This window comes from Pteropus medius, unplaced genomic scaffold, assembly GCF_902729225.1.
Source record: "Pteropus medius unplaced genomic scaffold, Ma_sr-lr_union100, whole genome shotgun sequence".
In the NCBI taxonomy this organism is placed as follows: domain Eukaryota; kingdom Metazoa; phylum Chordata; class Mammalia; order Chiroptera; family Pteropodidae; genus Pteropus; species Pteropus medius.
In genome coordinates, this window is record NW_024342473.1 from 3,147,751 (window position 1) to 3,159,978 (window position 12,228).

The following is a 12,228-nucleotide window of genomic DNA, read 5'->3' on the forward strand; positions in this document are numbered from 1 at the left end:
AAATGCAGGAGCATATTAAGTTAGATAGTGGTGTTGCATGTTCCGGCGGTCTGTGATGGAGCGCCATGTTATTTTCTAGTCTTCTATTCATTTTTCAGTAAAAAGAATATCCAAGGAATGTGCCAGAAAACCCGGCAAGAAAATATGTAGAAAAGGAGGTATGTATAAAAGTGAAAATAAAAACTGGGGGAAAAAGCTTGCAGAGCAAGAACAAGATATTCTCCCTAAGGATGATTTGCTGATGCTCGGAAGTGAATGGTTAGGTGATGTGGAATTAAATGAAGCCTGTCAAGGAATAGAAAGATGGTTAAAGAGAATTCTAGCTGAGTAGTAACAATGAGAAAACTCATTGGTGGAGCCTTGTGTTTTGGTGCTGGTAGCATCAACAGGAGTTGAATATCTGCTTTGTGTCTGTGGATAGAGAAAATAATACTTAGGCTATTAGGTTGTCTGCAAGGAACCCAAACAAGGTTGCCTTCTCCACTGGTCAACTTTTCATCTGCAAACCACTTTTCTAGAGATATAGATTTCTATTCCTGTTAAAATTGATAAATTCAGGCACAAGCTTAATTTTTTGTTTATTTAGTCTTAGTTCCTTCAGAACATCCTATGAACTTTCTCATGTAAGGTAAATTTAACATAACTTTTGGGCAATTACTGTTATTAAATAATGGTATTTTTTCTCAGTCTTTACATTTTCAGTTATTTTTCCAGAGAGAAACAAGATTTTGCAGATTTTTATACTGAATATTTAGTCTTAAATTTACTTTAACATTTTTTATATTTACGTTAAACAATTTAAAACATAGGGAAGAACATGATTTAGAAGCTATAGTTAAATCAACCTTCAAATCATCCTCTAGCCAGATTGAGCAAATGTAGACACTGACAGTTGCAAGCTTGCATCTGAATGTAGCTTGTCCACACTCCATTTTTTGGTATAACATCTAGTACATCACTCATAGAAGAGTATAAGTTTCTATGGCAGTAAATTATCTTAAGTGTTATTTTGACCTTATTCATAACTTTGCAGAATTTCCAATCTTCATACAGAAGTCATATTAATATTCTAACGCTGTACATTCTATCTCTCTATGCACTTCTAATCTCCTGGTTGGATCAAGTCGATTTCATTACAACATCCTTGTGGTGTAGGGAGTGACTAAACTGTTCCATTTTATCAAGATCACATTCTATGGAAGAATATCCATATAACAAAATTCTCCACTATAGATCAGAAATATTTGCATTAAATTGGATTTTGTTTTGTTTTGTTTTTGTTCTTATTTCTTCGGTCATACTGGTAAAATGGGATTTAACTTTTATTTTATTACTGATGCCATGATTTGCGTTAAAACCATAGCATGCTTAAGAAGGTGGATATGGAGGCTACAAGGATGTTTGAAATAACTAAATCAAAGTCTCTTGTTTTTCTTCAAATGAGAATAACTGCAGTAATTTACATGCCTTCAACTAATGTACAATACTGCAGTGGTTATTATTATGCAGCATATCAAGCACGTGTAATTAGCTAAGTGACTTTCACCTCCTATCACAAAGATGTTGATTCACAAAGTCATAAATAAAGATGCTATTGAAGATTGCATAAACAGAGCATAATAGATAAAAATATCTACAATCAAAAAAATAATGACACCAAAAGTTTAGCTAATAAGGGAGAAAGTGACCTTTTTCTCAGACAACTTCAGATAGGAATGGTTTCATTAAAAAATTCTTTTTCATTGTTTTTTGGATTGTTGGTTCTATCTGCTTTATGAGAGCTGGCAAAAAGGTATATAGGCTGAGCTACTTATTTGGCAAATTTTGAACTAATTTATAACTACCCTAACGACAAAATCTATAGCTACTTCCTTCGATCTGTGTGGTTTATAGCTCATATCTATAGAGCGTCTTTATAGCAAACATTGTAAAAAATTATTTAGCTTTGGTATTTAATATATCCTATCAATATTAAATAATTTCTGCTGATAGATGTTTGTATAGTATTCCACAGTCTAGATAACAAAGAACAAATTTAATTTTCTACATAAATAGTCCTTTTAAAATAAACAAAACTAAAGTTTAGAGCTTGATATTTTAAGCATAAGTATAGAAATTTGTTTTCCAAACTTTTAATTTTTTCCTTCTCTCTCACGAAGGGTCTATTCTGGTCACTTCAAGAAATTATATTTTCCTGATTGAAGAAAATATTAGGCATTTAATCTCTATGCACATACTAATATATATTATATATGAACTATGAGTTCTTCAACAGAATTCTATAAGTTTATAAATGATGGTTCAGGAACTCTAGGAATAGTTGTGTTGCATTTTATCTAGGTGCTAAAAAAATTCTGGCTCGTTATTATTTATGTCTTACTCTTTTAATTGTGTGTGGTCATCTGCAGAGGCAAATGGACCCCACCCCTGTGACAAGTACACTATAACGTGTGCATGCTATATCATTCAAAACTGTTTCTTAATTGCCATTTATAAGTCATGCACTATTCAAGGGAGTTAGTAATAAAACAAAGATCTCTTTTCCTATAGAACTTACATTCAAGTGAGCTTACAAAGAACAAAGCATTTTTTGCACTTTGTATGAAAGGAAGAAAATCTTCCTCCTCCTTCAGAGATGCCTTGCTATAACTTTTAAATAGAACTTTTATAAAATTTTCCTGTGCTTTTGAAGAAAAAAAACATACTTTTTTTTTGCCAATAGGCTGCCTCTCGTTTAAAATAGGTCCCAGTTGCACTTTTTAATCTATCTTTTTATATTTCCTATGACAGTTTTAGCCATATCTTAATTACTCTCTAGATATTTCTTCAGGGTTTCTCCTTGCAAAATTGAAAGAAAGCATGAGGCTTAAAATGAGGTGATGAGATGACTCTCAACACTTGGCCAAATAGCAGATAACATGTAATAGAAACTGGAATTTGGATGTGGAGGACAAACAAAATCTATCACAAAATCTTTATGAGAAAGAGTATTGCTATTATTTTACAAATAAGAAAGTAGGTTCTAAGGGTTTAATGTTTTGACTCAGTTTCTACCATTAAAAGTGGTAGAGTCAGGTTTGGCCCTAGTTCTTTCTTGTATTAGATGCATTTTTATTATGTTAAATTACCTCCTATAGGTAAATTCTATAGCAGAGGCTGTTTATCTTTCTACCCTCCCTTTCTTCTTAGTATTTTTACACATTCCAATATATCGTAAATTTTTTTATTCTCTCAGTTGACTCTATTTAAGACAGATTTAATGCTCACCTTAATTGCATTCAGTCAGCCAGTGTTAACAACTGATTTCCAGGGAACATTTCCTGTACTCGTTTTAGTGAATATTTTTAAATAGTATATATGTTTTCATATTGTCCAGACCAAGATCCCAACATAGTCTCCTGGCTGCTATCAGCAGCAGCTTTAATTTGCTTATGCTTCATTTTGTTTCTTTAGGTTTCTCTCCTGTGAGAGTTGCTAATGAATCGCTAAGTGGTCAAATATTAGGCAGTAAACATGAGAAGGAGGAACAAGAGACCCAGAGAATCCACAGACAAATTTCTTGGCTCATGTATACTCTACAGTTGTGTAGCTTTGTATTTCTCCAGCACTTTGACTATTATTTCCATAGTTCTTTTGAGATGAATACAAAGTTAATTTTTATTTCTGCAGTGGCAAGAAATTGTTTTAATTTACTCCAATTTTTAGTGTACAGAAAATTAGAATCTTTATAGATGGCTCTGGTATGATTCGTGACTTCTTGCACATTTTATTCCTGATTTTCATAAGTATTTTGCTTTTACATGCTCTGTTTAGTAGTCTTTACCTTACATACTGTTGAATTCATTCATAAGCCTTTTCTACAAATTTAGGGTTTATTTGGTTGTTTATTGAACGAAGACTGATTTTTCCATAATTAAATATGTATAACAGTGAATCCTACCATTGTCAACATGTTTAGGATTTTAAAAGGAGACTATATTTCAGAATGTTCTTCTTTCTTGCTTATATATTTCTAATTTATTTATTCATTTAACACACATTTACTGAGTCCTTAATCTGTGCCAATCAGATTGCTGCTCTAGATCCTAGAGATACATCAGAGAAACAAACAAAAACAAAAACAAAAAAAAATGTATGTTGCCCTTCTGGAGTTTACATCCTAGTGTGTGGGGATAAATGGTAGACAATAAACAACTAAATTTAAAAGGTGTAAAAAGATGAGAATTAAACAGGGTATGGAGGATCAAGAGCGCTAGCATAGAAGGTGAAGATAATTTTAAATACAATAATCAGTATAGTTCTCACTTGAGCAAAGGCCTGAAGGAGATGAAGTGAATATCTTGGGAAAGCAAAGCAAAGTGCTAGTGTAAAGGCATTAAGATGAGGGTCTGCCTTGTGCGCTTAAAGAATATCTAGTAGTATAGTATTGTATTTCTGTAAAGTGTAGAAAGAGAGAGGCAACGAGATTCAGATGATCTGACTTTATATTAAAAAGATCATTCTGGCTGATGTAAGAGTAGGCTGACATCAATTAAGATTGAAAAAAAAAATGTAGAATGGGAGCCACAGTGGAAAGATGCTGTTTAGTTTTAGGCATATTAAATTTCAGGTAACTCTTAGACACCCAAATGCAGACATCAAGGTACCAGTTTGAAGCTCAGGAGTGACATGGAGATGGAGATATAAATTTTGGAGCTATTGTGATATAAAAAGTAAAAATTTAAAGTCATAAGGTCGAATGAGAATAAAAAAGATTGAATGAAAACAGAGAAAAGAAAAAGACAGCAGAGTTTGATCCATGGGATATTCCAACATGAAGAGATCTGGGAGAACAGAAGGAAAGATAGTGGAGACTGAGAAAGTACATATGAGACAAGAGGTGAATCAATGTTTTCTTTTGTTTTCATGGAAAATAAAGAAAATAAAATAAACATCTAAATAAACACAGTGATCTGCTCTGTCAAATGAACTGTTGTGCAATGGTGTGGGTCTGACACACTGTTGTGGGTCTGAGAGAAAACGAGAGAAAATTTGGAGTCGCTGAGTATAAGTAACTATTATAAGGAGTTTTGCTATAAAAAGGAGCAGAAAAAAATGGGAGCACAAGGACAATAGAAGTTGTTTTTGTTGCTGTGTTAAGATGGAAGAAATAGAGATAATAGACTGCTAAAATAATATTTTTAGAGAAAGACGATCTGGTGCACAATTGAAGATTTTGGAATAAAAAGAGCATAGGTAGATGATTAACGATTAAAATTAACATGTAGCTAGGCAGAGAAATGTTAGCAGGTTTCTATTCCCATAGGATTGCTTCTATTTTAGTTATTGGATCTATAATATAAGAGAAATGGAGATAGGATTAAAATTGGTGAACTCTTAATGTGTTCTAGACATTTAGCCTTATTACTTTACTTAATATCACAACAATCCAATGAGGTTCTTATTCGCGCCTTACAAATGCAGAAATGGACAACCAAAGAGATTAAGTGTCTTGATCAACGATACATAAATTTTTGGTAGCCAACTATAAGTTCTTTGTGGAGACTATTTTAGAACAGAGAGACTAAAACAAAATAACACAACAGCAACAAGAAGAATCCTGTTTATATGAGAATCCAGATCACATAGAAATGGAGGCCCATTTGCTAGCAGAAAAATCACTGTATAGTGGATTAATAACATCTGGTTCATTTGGGGTTTGAAGATAAGTGGGAAAACAGACTGAGCCAGAGATTTAGCTTTATATTTGAATTAGTAGCTCTGGACAGATATGGTTAAATAATCTAAAAGCTAAACAATTTAAGTTGGAACTCAGAAATGAAGAAGATCTATGAGGTTGTAAAGTTTTAAAAGGATATCAATTGTTCCATTGTTTACTGACAGGCAGTGAGAATCTCCTGAAGCAAATGATTAAAAGACCATTATAGTTGTCCAATTTTTCTAGAAAATAAACACTTTTTTCTTATAGAAACTAGAGTTGAAGTTGAAAATATTTAAGACTTATGCCATCAGCAAAAAGAGTTATGCCACAACATAAATCCTTTGTAGAAAGAACTTTCCTTTCTCTTATCCATTGTACTAACACAGTTCCTTTATGTGTTGTTTTCATATATAGAACATACTATTAGCTTAATAATTATGGTGCAACCTTTGGTTAAATTTACTTCTGTATTACTTACCATTACAGATTTCGTTGATAATATTTTGGCCTTTAATATTTCTCCTGTGAATTCTCTTCTTTCTTTCCCCATAGTGGTACATGCTAAAGTTGTTTAGGAAATGACCAACCTTAAAAATCACACCAGTACATAAATGTGCTAGTCACAATCACAGAAACTCATTTTGGAGTTGATAATCTTAAATGCTCGACTAGATGTGGAGGTATAATTCCTAATCATAAATTTTTACAGAGATCATTATTAGTGGATAGAATATGTAACACTTCTGTATTAGATTCTTAGGGCTGCTATAACAAATTGGCATAAACCACGTGGCTTAAAAAAAGGAAAACAAAAACAAAGATTTATTCTCACAGCTCTGGAGTGGAGAAGTCCAAAATCAAGGAGTTGGCAGAGCTGATGTTTCTGGAGACTCTGATGGAGAATCTCCCCACCTTTCTCCTAGCTTCTGGTGGTTGCCAACAGTCCTTTGTATTCCTTGGCTTATAGTTGCATTGCTCTAGTCTCTACTGTTATCATTAGGCTTTTTTTTCTGTGTGTCTCCCAGTGTAGTGTCTCCATGTTCTCACATAGCCTTTCTTACCAGAACACCTGTCACAGGATTTATGGCCCATTCCAATCCAGTATGACCTCATCTTAGTTACCTTTGCAAAGACCCTATTTCTAAATAAGATCATTCTATTACTTTGCTAAGGTTGCCCTAGCAAAGTACCACAAACCGCATGGCTTAAACAGTAGAAATTTTTGTCTCCCAGTTTTGGAGGCTGGAAGTCTGAGATCAAGGTGTCAGCAGAATTGGTTCCTTCTGAGGGCTGTGTGAAAGAATCTGTTCTAGGTCTCTCTCCTTGGCTTATAAGTGGTTGTCTTCTTCCTATGTCTCTGTACATCACATTCTCCCTGTATGTACATCTGTGCTCAAATTACCCCTTTTTATATGGACATCAATCATACTGGGTTAAGACCCACCCTCATGACCTTATCTTAACTAATTATATCTGTAAAGATCCTATTTCTAAATAAGGTCACATTCTGAAGTACTCAGGATTAGAATTTAAAAATATGAATGTGGGGTGACACAATTTAGTCACATTCTGAGGTTCTAGTTGGGTATGAATTCTTGAGGAACAGTAAGCACACTTCCACTTTTTTCAAACTGAATCCCCAGAAGGCTTTCATAATGGTGCTATTATTATGCCCATTTTATAGGTTGAAAAGTTATTGCTTATTGGGATTAAAAACTTACACAAGAACACATGGCTGCTAGTTAGGAGTACTGACACTCCTTTTCAAATAAAAACTCAGATTTTGTGTGATTTCTGTTTCCTATAATAGATACAGATTCTCTCTGTTCTCCTGAGAAAATTTAAAAATTTATCTTTAAGTATTTTTTTGTTGTTGTTAAAATAGAGTACTATGCATTAATGTGGATACTTTTAAATATCGAAGTGTTTGACTCTGTATAAACAAAATGATTCAGATTTTTTAATTTTTCCCTGAATTTTAAATGTTTTATCCAGATGGTTGCTTACATGCAAACATGATTTTAGATAAAATTAAGGTCTTTCTAATTTAAAATTGTAGTAGCACTGATTTTCAATACTGTTATATCTGTCATATTTAGGCAATTAGGCAAAGTTCTTTTTAAAATAATTTCTCAATTTAAGACCTATTTCTTTGTTTACTGTAATTCTATTCATCTGGTATCTATGTAATAATAACATTAGAGCAATTTAATTATAGCTTATATTTTCATTAAAACGTGCAAACTGTTGCAAAAATCAGCTTTAAACAATGACAAAAGGAAATCTTAATAAAGGATGCTGAAGTCAATGCAACCATAATTATAATCTTCAAAAGTAGAAAATTTGATTAATCAACATGGTCTTAAATTTCTGCTTCTCCTTTCAGAACTGAAGGAAGGAGTTGTCATTCCTCTCACTTCTTTTTTTTTGAGGCAAGACTTTTGGAGCAATTACTCCAAAAGAAAATGACACATTGTCTCCTAATCTTGTATGATAATAAAAAACACCTTCCCTCTCTCCTCTTTTTCTCACAAAAGAGTTCTTTTTCTTTATCTCCCAAAAGCTCAGGGCTCCTCTTCTAGAATGTTCTTTCCAAGTTCCTCGAAGTGGAAGTGGAAGAGGGAAGAGAAGGGATAGAGGGAAGTATGCAGCACAGATATGACATGAGGACAAATGTATCCCTGCCAAGTAGATGAGAAGCATTTGTAAATACCGCTGCTCAGCAAAGGGAGAGGGAGCTCTGGGGAGAGCTATTAAGAACATATAGGCTCCTTCTGATTTGGATTCCTAGGCCTCTCAAGAATAGTTCTGTCCTTATGAAGAGGTCTTTGGAAATAGGAATGCCTATTGCTAGTGCTAACTCTCCATTCCTGCTAAGTTCCCACTTGCCATGTTCCTCAGTTCACCATCTTTCCAGGTAGTGAGTAGGTGGCTTCAGTTTGTAGCTCTAAGCTTTCATCACAAAGAATTGATATGTTCCTCTGGCATAGAAGTTTACAAGCCAGGCAGATCCTGATATTTCCGAGCTGCCTATGAGCTAGGCATCCAAGTAGCCTGCTGGTGCCTCTTGTGACCTACCCTCAAGTCCCCACATCCTCACTCCCACAACACCTGGTACTACCATGGCCGCTTGGCTTTTCATTTCATACATGTAAGAGGGAGAGTCCACCTACAGTGCCAGATTTCTTTAAGCAAAAGAAAAAGGGAGAGGGGAAGGGAATTCTGTTGTTTCAAAAAAGTTTATGCCATTATTTAGGGAATTAACCTCATTTCAATGAAAACTGAAATTTTATAAATTTTGATTGTTAAGAGAAAAGATTTTCTATGATGACCATTTAAAATATTTTGTATTCCAACTCACCCTGAAAGGCCAGGGGTGAGGTTTTGTTTTGTTTTGTTTTGTTTTGTTTTGTTTTGTTTCTGTTTTTTTTTTATTTTATGAAGACCTTTAACCACCTGTGCAATTTAACAGGGGAGTTTTACGAGGAAAAAATTCTTATAGAATGTTTACTGAGATTAAGTGGAATCTTTGATTCCCGAAGTACTCTTCTTGCCCTCCTTTCTTCTCTCCTCCCTTCTTTCCTTTTTTATTCTTTTTGGTGTTGATATTGCTTTATTTTGTTTTGTGTTCTGTGTACAAAAGGCATTGCTTCTGATTTCCTACATGGCCGTTCCTGCTCTCTCAGCTAGAGCACCCATGGCCAACACCGCTGGAGGCTAAGTTGGGCGGGATATATTTTTTGCCCTCATAGACCTTACGTTGCAATGACAGTCTGCCAGTAACAAGAAGCAGGACATTTTTAAAATATTAAAAAATATTTTTCAATTAGATTTGGCATTCAATGTTATATTAATTTCAGGTGTATAGGATAGTAGTTAGGCATTTGTATAACTTACAAGGTGATTCCCCCAAAAGTGTAGTACCCACCTGGCACCATACATAGTTATTATAATATTGTCGACTATATTCCCTATGCCGAACTTTACATCTGATTACTATTCTGTAGCTGCCAATTCGTGCTTCTTATTCCCTTCACCTTTCTCACCCAACCCCCCAATTCTCTTATCATCTGGCAACCATCAGGTTGTTCTCTGCATCTATGAGTTTGTTTCAGAAATAGGACATTTTTGTTGGTCTCCATGTCACTGTTACCAAGTAAATGTAAGCCTGATTTATATTAAAATCACAAAACAAAATGAGGGAATGGCTGTTTCTGTGAATAATTAAAAAAAAAAATAATGATGCTGACATTTGGCACTGATTTCTATAATAAAACATTTAATTAAATCTTTAAATGTGTATGGAGCACAAAATATGCACATCAGAATAAAACGCATCAGGCATAACCAAAACTATAATTATATCATCTCTGTTTCTTGAGCCCACCTTTGTTGCTCTGCCAAGAAGTAATGGTTTAAAACTTTATATCTATCTGTTAAAAAAAAAAAAAAGTCTATATCGTACCTGTACAAATCTCTGAAAGCTTGAGAATGCTTTAGCTACTGATACAGTAGCGACTGAGTTATTGGACTACAGGCTGTCTCTTCTAGAGGTAAATCAATAGCTGCCTCTCAGTGGCTTCTTCCACACTTTTGTTGAGTGTGTATTCACGCAGACCCCAGAGTCACAGAAATAAAAAATGAGCATTAAAGAACTAGCCTCAACATGCTTACTCTTTCGTGGGTGGCAGACACAGAAAGAGAAAACAACAAGGTGGTAAGCGCCCTGAGGAAGGGAAGCAAGGGGCATTATGGGAACACATACGGAGAAGTGTCTAGGGTTTATAGACGTTTTGTGACAGAAAGTTGTCCCTGATGTGAACACTCAGGAATGAATATTGAAGTCCCTTGATGTCTTCAAAGGCTAGTGTGGTCTGGGGAGTAACTCCAGATTAAAATATTTCTGAGTGTTTATTTAAATGTTTGTTTGCTTGTTTATTTATGTGTGCGGGTATGTATATAAGTGTATCTGTCTCTTCCTTCTTTGCCTGAATAGCAGTTGTTTCCTGTTACTGCTCTCATGTTACCTTCGAGACACTACCTGCCCACTTCTGAGGTGCTGAATCTTTTCTCACCTGGGTTGAAAAACTGAGCAACCATACTTAAAAAAAAATAAAACAAACAAGAAACTTGTTTGAAAAATCAAATAGGCTTGAAATGAGCTTCTCTACCATGAGTCATCCATAGCAACTGAAATATGTAGACTTTTTCCAAAGATAATTTCTTTAATGTATTCTAAATAACTGAGGCTGTCAAAGAGGTAACTCCTAAATACGTGAGGTGCATAATAGTGAAGCTATAGGTGCCAAACCTTTTGTCATGAGGTGACCTCTCAGGGATGTGTGTGGTCATCCCTTACCCCCGAAACTCAGGACACTGCAGACATTCTGCCACCTCAGTGTACTCTTGCCCTACTTCCTTCTCCACTTGCTCATCTTAATTTGGAACCTCCATCATTTCTTGCTTGAACCACTACAATAGCCTCATAACAGCTCTTCTTATGTCCATTCTTGCTTCTGCAATCCATTCCACACACAGCAGCAAGAATGATCTTTACTTTAAAGTCTAAAATCAGATTATGTGATCCTTTTTTAATTTTCTCATGGATTTCCTGTTTCTTTCAGAATAAATGTAGAATTCAAGACCATGGCCTATGAGATCTTACATAATGACTCCTGCCCACCTTGTAATCGTGTTCCATAATATTATCTCCTTACTGTCTACATTCTACCCTTGCTGATCATGGAATAGCCAATCTCTATCCTACCTTGAGACCTTTGCACTTGTTCCTTCACCCTTGAATGTACAGTGTCTACCTCTTTTTCTGTCTAAGTCTTGTAATCAAAGTCTTGGCAAAGTGCCACTTTGCGAAAACAGCCTTTGTTGAGCACTTTAGTAAGCTAACCTCACCTACCCTCTTCCTCTAGTTATTCTTTTACATCTCTTTGTTTACTTCTTTCATTATGTTTTAATCTTTATATGAAATTATTTCATTCTTTTATATGCTTACATATCTGCTCTGTCTCTGCCCCAGAAGAACATTTTTCTTCCTCACTGCTGTATCCTCAGTACTCGCAAGGGGCTCAATAAATATTCATTGAAAAACATAAACAGCCTTCAGAAACAACACACTTTGTTGGAGACAGCCTTCATCTCCCACCATCTGCATTTTTTTGAGTAATACCACACCTGCTATCATTCCTCACCAGATATAGCAAGTAAGAATATATTTCTTCCTCTTTGCTATGCAATCATTATTTGTTTATGGCTCCCGAAATGAAGAAAATTTCAAAGCCAACATCAGAGCTCTTAACTAAGAAATAACAGTGTTCAGTGGCTCAGTGTCTGACAGATATAACCTGGACTCTGTTGCGGGGGCCCTTGGGGCCAAGTGGCTGCCAAAAGCTGAGGCTCTTGGCTCTCTGCCTGTGCACGTTACCGCCAGTCTTATTGCCTCTGTACTGAATTTATATTTTAATACAGGATGCCAACAATGCATTTGTGTAATAGGAGCATGAAGAATGATT

General features: G+C 34.9%; 1 protein-coding gene across 13 annotated transcripts in view; it reads left to right on the forward strand.

Annotated features, from left to right (window-relative positions):
- Positions 1–12,228, forward strand: part of NLGN1 (neuroligin 1) — a 957,494-nt gene that overhangs the window by 364,237 nt on the left and 581,029 nt on the right. The gene's annotated exons all lie outside the window — the stretch shown is intronic.